This window comes from Solanum pennellii, chromosome 7, assembly GCF_001406875.1.
Source record: "Solanum pennellii chromosome 7, SPENNV200".
Lineage (NCBI taxonomy): Eukaryota > Viridiplantae > Streptophyta > Magnoliopsida > Solanales > Solanaceae > Solanum > Solanum pennellii.
The window spans coordinates 58857657-58870446 of NC_028643.1; the positions used below are offsets into that span (position 1 = coordinate 58857657).

The 12790-nt window shown below is 35.6% G+C and overlaps 1 long non-coding RNA gene across 1 annotated transcript; it reads right to left on the reverse strand.

Moving 5' to 3' along the window:
• Positions 1-1771: 1771 nt before the first annotated feature.
• On the reverse strand, positions 1772-10409 carry LOC114077955. The gene is made up of 3 exons (XR_003579339.1): positions 10258-10409; positions 10087-10185; positions 1772-1980 (listed from the first exon to the last, which is right to left on the reverse strand). It is a non-coding gene; the product is annotated as an uncharacterized LOC114077955 (long non-coding RNA).
• Positions 10410-12790: the final 2381 nt, after the last annotated feature.

Genomic DNA, 12790 nt, shown 5'->3' on the forward strand with positions numbered 1-12790 from the left:
ATCAACCACATTGAGTATTTTCTAAGTCAGGATAGTGAATTGCACAACTATCCTTTATTAGAGACGGCATGATGCATAGGAAAAATTTCCCTTCTTCTGACCTTATCGTGCTTTTACTAATGTCTGAGTTCTTGGTGTTATGAGCGTGTCTAACATCAATCCTTGTTGTTTTCAGAGAATGAACACTTGGAGAGCTAAGGGTCAGATGAGGGGAGGAGCAGCTGCTAGGGGTAATCATAATCCATCCTAGGCTCCAGCTGAAGGAGTGGCCATGCCAGTTAACCCAGTTGAGTTGACTGATGCTAAGGTAAGGGCATCTCTAGCTCAGATGGCACAGTCCATTACGATGCAGGCTCAGTCTATGACTGCTCAAGTCAACCGGCAGGATGTTTAGAGGGAAAATCCACCGGTTCGCAGCATGGCTGACAGGCTGCGAGACTTCACGAGGATGAACCCTCCCATTTTCACAGGGTCTAAGACATCAGAGGATCCTCAAGAGTTTGTGGATGAATTACATATGATTCTGGTGGCTATGGGGGCCACATATACTGAGAAGGCTGAGTTGGCTTCCTATCAGCTCAAGGAAGTGGCACAGACTTGTTGCAAGATGTGGCAAGATAGCCGTGTCTTAGGTGGAGTGCCAGTCACATGGGAGATGTTCAAGACAACATTTCTAGAGAGATTCTTCCATAGAGAGATGAGGGAGGGCATGTTTGAAGAGTTCATCAACCTTAAACAAGGCTCTATGACAGTGAGTGAGTATTCCCTGAAGTTTGTTAAGATATAAAGGTATGTTACTTTCCCTAGTATTTAATAGCATGAATGGGGAGAATACTGAGCTTTGTTGATATCATGAATGGGGAGAATACTGAGCTTTGGGTTGATAAACCTCTGATGGTTATAGCTCCGCCTCTAACGTCCATGATATCAGTTGGCCGCTCCATATAAAATTTAGCAGCCTGGAATCTTAAAGATATTCTAACATAAAGACTTAACAAAGACTACATTAAGATATATACTTTTAGTAGTTCATGGACTAGTATGACATGCATTTCAAGATATTTAAAACAAGGCTTAATACATAGGCGACCTCTTATACTTTCAAGAATATTTCATTATGACACTCGAACTAAGCTTTGTTTGAATTGTACACCGCAACTACTATTAAGTGTTTTCATTAGAACACTTTCAATTTAAATTTTGAAACTTTTTTTTGTCTGTGTTCCCATTTGTCTATTAAATTGTAAAGTTAACAACATAAAAAATTTGTATCATCTCTTTTAATTCTATGTATTCTCCTTAATAAGCGGTAAAAACTTAAGATATTTTTCAACTTGAGGTTGATGCATATAATTCAAGGAGAACATATTTTGTGTGGTTAATTTAACGACATAATCGAGGAATGAAAACACATCGTAATATACATATAAAAACCGTCACAATATTCCTTTGGTAATGCAACATTTTTTGTTGTATAGAGCGGCGGTTAACAACCGTTGTAATCTTTAAAAAAATCGAATATGTATCACGACAGTTTGAAAACGCCGTAACGATTAGTTCGTGGCGTCATAAATAATCATACATTCTAATTTTGGCAATTCATATTCACATCCTATTTATTGCACCCTATATATTTAAATTTCTATAATGAGTAGTTTTAACCCAATATAAAAGATCAAAGGAACAAAATATTCATCATAGTAAACAAAAGTACCCCAAAATTACATCATCAAAGTACTAGTGTTATTCAAAGCTCAAAAATGACATCTTTAAAATACCAATTTAAAGTGTTATTTAAAAATTCAAAATTACATCATCAAAACACCAAATTCAAGTGTCATTAAAAGAAAATGTCCAAAAAATATACTAAAAATGATTTCTAGTTTATACTTAGTCCTCCATTTTTACGTTCATCTGAATATTCTAACAGATGGTTGGTCCAATTGGTGACTAATGAGCACCATTTTCTACATATGAGGCCTGCAAAAAAAATATGTATCAAAGAATGACTACAAGTATTAATACAACCCACTAATTATTTTGTAACAGGAAAACCACTACTACTACTAGTTTCATTCAATGCTCATCAAATGGACTATCAACTCTGTGAAAACAAATTTTCATTTCTTGTTTCAGCTAAATTTTCGGACATTAAATAACGCCTAATTCTATCTTTGTGGTAAATGAACTATGGCGACGAAATCAATATTACTAGTTTCACTGAATTTATTTCTACTGCCCATTAGATTTTATCATATAAACAGATTATACATTTGAACCAAAGTTCTATCAACATACAGGACTTGAATACTACCAACATATGACACTATTCGATTTAGAAACCATAATTGTATGGTAGATACTTTCAACATCTCCAAAACTAGATAACATTGTTAGGTGAAACATGGCAGATGCTACGACTACTACATATTGGACACCAGAAAAAAGTTTGGGGGCTACAGTCACAAAATATTCTCAAGGACAGATAGACACGTATAGAAATATAATCCTAACACCATACTACAAACATTATTGAGAATGAGCTTCAAATAATTGCAAACAAAGAATCTAGACAGATGCAGTTGGGGCTTAGATATACACTTGTTTATCGTCATCAAAACGAAAAAAACAAGACTAGCATTCGAATAGTTCAAGTCATGAACAACTATTACAGAAAAATCATACTCCAACTTTGGACGCTGCCTAATTACAACGCTCCCCTCATCCTAGAGGCATATTAGAGCAGATGATATATGTTGGGAATAAATCCGTAACAGAAATAATATTTGCGGTAATAAAGGAAATAAATGTGGAACACAACAATACGGTTAATCAATGAGAATAAAAGAGAAATAATGACACCAAGATTTTACGTGGAAACCCTTATAAATAAGGGAAAAACCACGACCCGAGAGGAGAAACGAACATCACTATAGTAAGGATTTTACACTTGTATGTCTGAGTGAAACTCCAAAGACAACTACACATTCAAAAGAAATAACACTCTTTTGATTTTTCCACCTCACTACAATATCGCTCACACTCTCTATTTTTCCTCACAGATTATTTTCCTCTGTGATGCCTCACTCTTCTTTCTCTCCTTTGTAATTCTTTTTGGTGCATTTTTGAAATGAGCAAGGGCTCTGTATTTATAGGAAAATCTACTCCTAATGATATCACTAGTGACATCACAAAAACACAAGGTTTCAACCTTTTCACCTATGCAGAAATCTTGCTAAGATTTTAGTTGAAAAAAGAAATGGTGAGCTTTGAATTTTGTTGCAGCATTTGTTGACTTTAACAATGAGCAACAAACAAAATTCAACCATTTATGCATTTTAACTTCCTTATGTTTATCTACAATAAGTATGGGCTCCACAAATCTCCGCCTCCATACCCATTCACCTGAAGGAGGTAGCTCTAGGTTTCTAGGTTGAGTGCATGCCGACAAGTTCTTTGCATAGATCAAACTTGTCCCTTGATACCACCTTAGTCAGCATATCTGAAGGGTTTTCAATAGTAGGAATCTTCATGACCTGCATAGATCCGTCCTCAATCTTTTCACGAATCCAGAGATATCTCACGTCAATATGTTTCGTCCTTGCATGGTTCATGGTGTTCTTGCTAAAGTCTATTGCACTATGACTGTCACAATAGACGACATACTCCTTCTGATGCAATCCATGTTCTTGAAGAAATCGTTTCAGCCATACCATCTCTTTGCCAGCTTCAGTAGCTGCAATATATTCTCCCTCAGTTGTAGAGAGTGCGGCACACTTCTGCATCTTTGACTGCCATGATATAGCTCCCCCTGAAAATGTAAATAAATATCAAGTAGTGGATTTTCAATTATCGAGGTCACCTGCCATATCATCCTAAGTATAGCCCTTCAAGATTGGATTAGATCCTTTAAAACACAAGCAATCTCTTGTGGTGCCTCTTAGATACCTGAGTATCCACTTAACTGCCGCATAGTGTTCTTTTCCAGGATTTTCAAGGAATCTGCTAACAACACCAAATGCATGAGCAATATCAGGTCTTGTACACACCATCGCATACATCAAACTCCCCACTGCTGAAGAATAAGGAACTTTAGCCATTCCCTCTTTCTCCTCTTTTGTTGTAGGACACATTTGTTTTCTCAACTTCAGATGACTCGCAAGAGGCATGCTAACAGGTTTAGCACTCTTCATGTTGAAGCGTTCTAGTACACGTTCAATGTACTTCTCTTGAGATAGAAACAACTTTCTTTTTGTTCGTTCTCAAACAATCTTCATCCCTAGAATTTGTTTTGCTGGGCCCAAGTCTTTCATGTCAAATGACTTGGACAAATCTTTCTTCAACTTTGCAATCAGCTCTTTGTCTTGTCCTACAATTAACATGTCATCCCACATATAACAACAAAATAATAAATTTTTTGTCAGAAAATCTTTTGAAGTATACACATTGATCAGAATAGGTCTTTGTGTACATTTGACTTTTTCATGAAAGAGTCAAACTTTTTGTACCATTGCCTTAGGTCCTGTTTCAACTCATAAAGACTCTTATTCAATTTGCACACCATGTGTTTCTTTCCAGATACTTCAAATCCCTCTGGTTGCTCCATATAAATCTCTTCTTCCAAATCTCCGTGAATAAATGCAGTTTTCACGTCCAATTGCTCCACTTCAAGATCTAAACTAGATGCTATGCTCAAAATAGTGCAAATAGAGTTGACAACAGGTGAAAAACTTTCATCAAAATCAATACCTTTCTTTTGTTTGAAGCCTTTTACAACCAATCGAGCTTTGTACCTCACCAACTTGCCATTTCCATCTTTCTTGAGTTTAAAGACCCACTTGCACTTAAGTGGTCTTTTTCCTTTTGGAAGTTCAACTAGCTGATATATGCCATTTTTCTATAGAGATACCATCTCTTCGTGCATGGCTTTCATCCATTTTGCTCGTTTGTTGATGAGACAACACCTCCTTAAGACTTTCTAGCTCACCTTCATCATTGATAAGGACATACTCTGAGGAAGGGTATTTGGTTGATTCTACCCTTTGTCTTTCTGATCTCCTCAGAGGTTGAGATTGTTCTTCTTCTTATGGGTACTTCATTTGCTCGGTATTATCACCAAGTTGCTCCCTCTGCTCAACAATCTCATCAGGTTGCTCATCATGCTCAGCAACTTCATCAATCGTACTTTCTGCACTTATGGTATGGTTAGAAGAAGAACGAACGGTAACAAAATTAGGGACTATACCATTCTTTTTCTTGACCTTCTTGGATAGATAATCAGTAGTTCCAACATCACTTTCTCGAAAGATTACATCTCTACTTCTGATGACCTTCTTCTTTACAAGGTCCCATAGTCTGTACCCGAATTCTTCATCTCCATATCCGATGAATATGCATGGAACTGATTTATCATCTAGCTTGGTTCTTTGCTCCTTCGGTACATATGCAATAGCTTTGCAACCGAACACCTTTAGGTGCGAGTAAGACATCTCTTTGTTGGTCCAAACTCTCTCCGGAATGTCAAACTCCAACGGAACTGATGGACTACGATTGATAAGATAACACGCTGTCCGAACTGCTTCACCCGAGAATGTCTTGGGTAATTTTTCCATTCTGAGCATGCTTTTCACCTTCTCAACAATGGTGCGATTCATTCTCTCAGCTACACCATTGTGTGGTGGGGTTCCAGGAACTGTGTTTTCATGTCTGATTCCATGGTTTGAACAGTACTCTTCAAATTCTCTTGAAGTGTACTCACCTCCATTGTCGGTTTGGAGACGTTTTAGCTTTCGACCTGTTTATCTTTCTATCAGATCATGAAACTTTTGAAATACTTGAAACACCTGATCTTTGGTTCTCAAGATATAAACCCACAATTTTCGAGAAGCGTCATCAATAAAGGTAACAAAGTATTTATTACCTCCTATCGATTCTATCTCCATTGGACCACAAACATCTGAATATACCAAATCAAGTATATTCGACTTTCTTTTAGATGATGTCTTAAATGAGACTCTATGTTGTTTACCAAATAAGCAGTAGTTACACGATTTTATCGTTGTACCTTTGGCAAAAGAAATGAGTGACTTTTTGGAAAGATTTTGCAATCCTTTCTCGCTCATATGACCCATTCTTTTATGCCATAAATCTGCAGAATTCTCTTCGTGAGCCACATTTAATTCACCTTGGCATATTTCTGCATTTGTCCGGTATAACGTGCCACGAGCAACTCCTTTTGCAATCACCAATGCCCCTTTTGTGAGTCTCCATTTTTTATTTGCAAAGTAGTTCTCATATCCATCTCAGTCCAAATCAACTCCCGAGATCAAGTTCATCCGCAAATCAGGTACGTGGCGCACATCTTTCCACACTAATGTGCATCCAACATTTGTTTTTAAGCAAATGTCTCCGATCCCCGCAATCTTTGAGTAACTTGTGTTACCCATTTTCACATTGCCATAATCACTGGCTACATATCTGAAAAAAAGATCTCTTACCGGTGTGGCATGATAAGATGTTGTTGTGTCGACCACCCATTCCGACTCTATACCTGCCAAGTGCATGCATTCTTCTTCCTCATTTATGAGGAGAACAACATCGTCATTATTTTGCACCATGGCAGCTGTGTTGTCATCATTCTTCTGGCCGCTGCTTTCCCCTTTGCCCATTTTTAGATTTGGACAATCTCTTTTGAAGTGTCCTGGTTGATCGCAATTGTAGCAATTTCTGGCCTTCGATTTCGATCGGACCTTAGACTTTCCACGAGCTCCGGATCTACCATAGTTACTTGAGGTCCTTTGGTAACTTCTGCCACTACTTTCCGTGATGAGAGCCTGTCCGTGATTTTCAGGCCTTTTTCTCATCTTCTCATTAAGAAAAAGGGCTGATGTGAGATCCTTCAACTCAATAGAGTCCTTACCATGTAAAATGGTTGTTGCTAAAGTATCGTAGGAAAATGGCAACGAGTTTAGGAGCACTATGGCTTTATCTTCATCCTCGATCTTTACTCCGTGGTTTGCTAGCTGCGTGATTAGTACATTAAGTACATTTAAATGAGACAAAAAATTTGTACCTTCACCCATATGTAGCGCATAATTGCTTCTTTACGTACAATTTATTTGTCAGCGGTTTGGACATGTAAAGATTTTCTAACTTTGTCCAAATGCCACATGCACTCTCTTCATCGATGAAGTTATTAACTACATCATCTGTTAAGTGCAATCTGATTGCACTAGCAGCCTTTTCATCCATTTCTTCCCAATCCTCAAGTTTCATGGATTCGGGCTTTTTGGATTTGCCGCCTAGTGCCTTGTGCAAACCCCGTTGGATGAGCAAGTCTTTCATCCTTGTTTTCCACGTTGAGAAACCGCTATCACCATTGAATTTTTCTACCTCGTACTTACTCCATACATTTTTTTTATTGAGTATAGTACAATAAGTAACAAAAAATATTTCTGTAAATGAGCAGAACCTGTGCTATGATACCAATTGTTGGGAATAAATCCGTAACAGAAATAATATTTGCGGTAATAAAGGCAATAAATGCGGAACACAACAATACAGTTAATCAACGAGAATAAAAGAGAAATAATGACACCAAGATTTTACGTGGAAACCCTCCTAAATAAGGGAAAAACCACGACCCGAGAGGAGCAACAAATATCACTATAATATTGATTTTACACTTGTATGTCTGAGAAAAACTCCAAAGACCACTACACATTCAAAAGAAATAACACTCTTTTGATTTTTCCACCTCACTACAATATCGCTCATGCTCTCTATTTTTCCTCACAGATTATTTTCCTCTGTGATGCCTCACTCTTCTTTCTCTCCTTTGTAATTCTTTTTGGTGCATTTTTGAAATGAGCAAGGGCTCTGTATTTATAGGAAAATATACTCCGAATGATGTCACCAGTGACATCAAAAAACACAAGGTTTCAACCTTTTTCACCTATGCAGAATGTTGCTAAGATTTTAGTTGAAAAAAAGAAATGTTGAGCTTTGAATTTTGTTGCAGCGTTTGTTGACTTTAACAATAAGCAAGAAACAAAATTCAACCATTTCTGCATTTTAACTTTCCTTATGTTTATCAACAATGGGTATGGACTCCACAATATCCCCAATAATGTCCAATTGTCTAGTAAGATCCCAATGATGCAACGCAACAGGTGACACTTGCACATATCCCGTCCCCCTTGAAGGAATGGGGGTAAACAAAGAAGAAACAAATATATGAATATCTCTCTTAAGTAGCTAATACGTTTATTGAGGAGGAAGGAAAAAGCAAATCCAAAAAAAAATCTCCAAGTGGCCTATAAATCAATTTCAAGAGGTCACTATACAGAACAAATACACACATTTTTTTAACGCCATTATACCATAGATTCATACCACAAAAAACTAAAGAGATAAAAGATACAAAAATGTATAGTAAAAGGAAGGAATTTCCCCATACATTATGCATTTCATTAGAGGTAACTTCCAAATTATCATGCACTAAGATTCAATTATCCGAACAATGGTGAAAAGAATATCTTCTCTTTTAAAGATATATATTGTTTAGCTTTAAAAATTTAGACACCGTATATTTCATTTTGTGATCCTATTAAAAAGTTAATTCAGAAAACATATACTGCTAATGAAAGCATCGTTTTTAAAGTCTAAGTAACTTAGATATACACTTAGCGAGCCATTTGTACTGTTAGTTTGCATTAACCAGAGAAATAGATTCAGTTCAAGATAGATGTACTACGTTACTGTTAGTTAGCATTTGATCACTTTTTCATCTTAACACCTACTCCTAAAATATTTTAACCTTTCTTAATTGACAAACCACTTTATCTAGATCCTAATCCCACACTGTAGTATAAAAAATAAGAAAAACTCTGCATTACAAACAAGTAGTATCACATTTTAGTGGATTTACAGACTATGAAGTCTATGAAGGAAAATTAGAAATGAATTCCGAGCACCAAAGAGGACATAATGAAATAGGGGATATAAAACAAAGATATTTATAATGGTCATACCTGTGGAGGAGGTGGAAATAAGTGAATAAAAACATGAGAGATGTTTCTTATGTTTCTTTGATATAGGCTAAATAGCGCATTTAATTGTGATTTCATACTAGTCATCTTTTACTGCAACTTTGGAGTTGGATTGCTAGAGGTAAATGAACTCACATTAACATGCATAAATCACATAGATGTTTGTTTGAATACCATAGTTGTAACAACACCCAAGCCTAGCTCTCGAACACGTCCTGGATGTTTGGGACCGAGTACTATGTCAAGTGCATCATAAAGGTGTAACCTCGAGAATACTTTCTGGCGTTTGACTTCGAGTTTCTTCAATTTTCTCATGTGTCAAAGAAAAACAAGCACACTATTTTTGTCAAAAACTAGTTGATCACTCTATGAAGATAGAGGGGCCATGTATCTTCAAATTATTAAATTTTAAGATTGTACGATTTGGTAATGTCTTCAAATGCTATTGTCTCTAATTCTAGAGTTGATGGGACTTAGTTATGGTTAATTTTAGAAGTGGCTGCAACCAAGTAGATACTTGAAGAAATATGAATGCAAATGCTGCAAATATCTAGAGTTTTGAGTAGTAACTTGTTTATTCCTTACTTGTTGGCCATATCATTCAGTAGATACATGAATAAAGATTGCAAACATCTAGAGCTTTTAGTAGCAATCCACAAATGATTATGACACACTTTTAAGTCTAAAGTCGTAAGATAAGTTCTTAATACCTAATTATGAGTAGTGCTTCACAACAAGCAACTCATGAAGAAGAAGGGACAAGAACAACAGGTTGTTGTTGCTGCATAGTAGAATTACTACTCAAAGGAAGACTTCAGTGTTGCATTTCAGTACATAGACTAATATCCGTACTACATCAACATCAACTAAACGCATACAGAAAAAAAAATAACATTAAGAATATTGTGTTTAAGGGAAGTAGTTTTTAGTCCTCAATTTCAGTATCTCAATTGAAGCATTAGTTTTTTTACTGTCACCAAAACCAGAAATCTGATTCGATAGCTACTCGACTAATCATATATTAAAAGATACTTACCCCAATCTCTCTAGCCGCCTCAGTTACATAACTTCCATCTTTTGTCTTATGAGTCTCAGTCCACATTTTACCTCGATCAACATCTTTTCCGTTTGTCCTCTAAAATTTTTAAATTGTACGACATTAATAAATAATTAAGAGAATATATATCTAAGAACATTGTATTACTACCATTTCAGCTCTTCTTCTAACCAAACTCTTAGCACCTCTGTTATGAGGAATTTGATTTTGTGGAATCTGTTGATTCTTCTTGCAAAGTTTCTACATGTTTTGATTGGAACAATATGAACAGTTAACGTCATGTAAAGAAGAAATATGTGACAGAAAAGAAGTAGCAGTAGAAAGTCAATAAAAGGGACATAATAATGACAGAGAAAAACAAGTAATAGAAAGAAAAAAAGGAAGAATTAAGTACTAGTATTTTCTCGTCCATACGATAATTGACAAACGGTGCCCACTGAACCATGGGTATTCCATTTGGAGATTTTGTAATGATCTCTTCTTTGCTCAATAATGGATTTTCTGTGGTATGCCATAGTTTATGCCTGTGGTCCTTCCACTTAAGATTACTACCAACCCATCTTTTTTCCTTTTGATGATCAATCATTAAGAGAAATCGAGCCTTCACTGAGTAATGTTAGTTTAATGAAGTTTTAACTAAAATAATCAAGCTAAGAAAAATATTTAACAAGGAAGTACAATTAGGATTTCATCAAAAACACGATCCAAGTAAGAATCTGGCATGTCTGACCATAACACTTGCAATTATGCCGGCTGCTTTTCCAATAGGTGCAGCCTATTCATCACATTCTACAATTATCCGCAATCCATTTTCCATGTTATGGACATCCCTGATCTTCATTCTAACCGTTTTTGTTACTTGATTTTGATCTAAAACAAAATAAAGACCAAATTTACGTTAGTTGCTAAGAAGGTAAAAAATTATAATAAATTTTATCATTTATATGTACCTATAACATCGACAAACCAATCATGATTGTCTTCATTGTCTTTATGTTTTGTTTGCTCTGAAGAAACTCCATCAAAAGTAGATGAAACAAATTTTAAAGAGTCTCCATCAGATGATGAAAATGCAACATGTCGACTTGTTTTTGATGATGAAGCTTGATCCTGAGATTGAGGGAAGTAACCTGGAGCAAGAGAAGAGCTCTCCACTGATTTGAACATATTTTTATACTGATTTTGCTTCGCCATCCCTGCATACACATTAAAAAGATTATAAACTTGCACACCAATAGCAAATTTTAAAGACAACAAAGATATAATCAAGATTTATTTAAGTAGGTGAAGCAAAAATGATCAAACACAAGTAATTACAATAAATAAAATTAGTCTAATTAAAAGAGTCATACAAATAGAATACTTCAAGAAAAAGTCAACCGAAGATTAACTAATGAACAAAAGTAGCTAAGTAAAATAGTAAGAGAAATCAAAAAGTGACTCTAATCTTAAACCAATATAGTCTTGCACTGGCAATTCATCAGCTTCATCGTCTGTACACTAGATTAGATCATTGACGTCACCAAAGAATTGATCAAAGTCTTGTACATGAAATTCACTCTCAAGAACTTCATTTTCTCCTTCCTCTCCCATATCATATAATTCTCTTGGATTCAAGTGAATAACTGTACTCTAGCCTTTATCCAACTCATAATCCACATAATATACCATTTGAGCTTGTTAAGCTTCAATGAATGGATTATGCTCTTCACATCACCATTGTGTATCAATTGTCAAAAATTAATAGAAGGTAATCCCCATGAATACTTTTTAAACCCCCTGCCCCTTGTTGCGTCAGCCCATTTTCATTTGAATAATGTAGCTGTAAATTGACAATAATAGTTGAGATCGATAATGACTTCCAATTTTCCATAGTATGGCAAATCGGAGAGCCTCAAATTTCCATCAGAACAGTTAGCAATACAAGATGTGGACGAAGTCAGAAAAACTCCATTATTCTGAGTTTCAGCTCATATTCTCGTCTTTTGGTCCGAAAATTACTTTGATATTAAATATTGTAAACCTTCTAGCATGTTGTTCTGGACCATTTGCTAGAAACTTAAGGTCATCTGATACAGTGTTCAAAAATGTCCGGGTTCATAATCTGAAAAAAATCCATGTAAGGAATAGTTTTAAATGTACAACACTCTAATATATTATGAAACTAACCTTTCGAGGAAACCAATCAATGAATTTTTTATTAATTATCTTCTCTATATCCATACTTGAAGGCTTTCGGCCCTTCCACCGGCTTCATATATAATTTTAAAATTCACTACATGAAATGTTAATATAATTATCAATCTGCTCTTCCAGGTTCATGGAGAATTAAGGGTCAGCAGTATTGTATTGTTCAATCAAGGGAAACATGTGATGGCACAATTATTCTAGAAATTTCACATTCTTGACATTAAAAGGAGCGACGCAGTTCATCAGCTAATAACCTGAACACGATGCATCTTGATCTGTTAGGATGCAAGTATCAACACAACTGAAATGTTGCAACAATTGCTGAGAATGATAATGTTACAGAAGCATGTAACATATAGTCTCCCTTCAAGTTTCAAGTGTTGATATTTTATATAGGGAATGAATATATGCATATATAAAGTGAATGACACAACAGTGTAAATATTCACTCAATGAATGGCATGACTTGCAGACAGTTTAGTACCACATATCG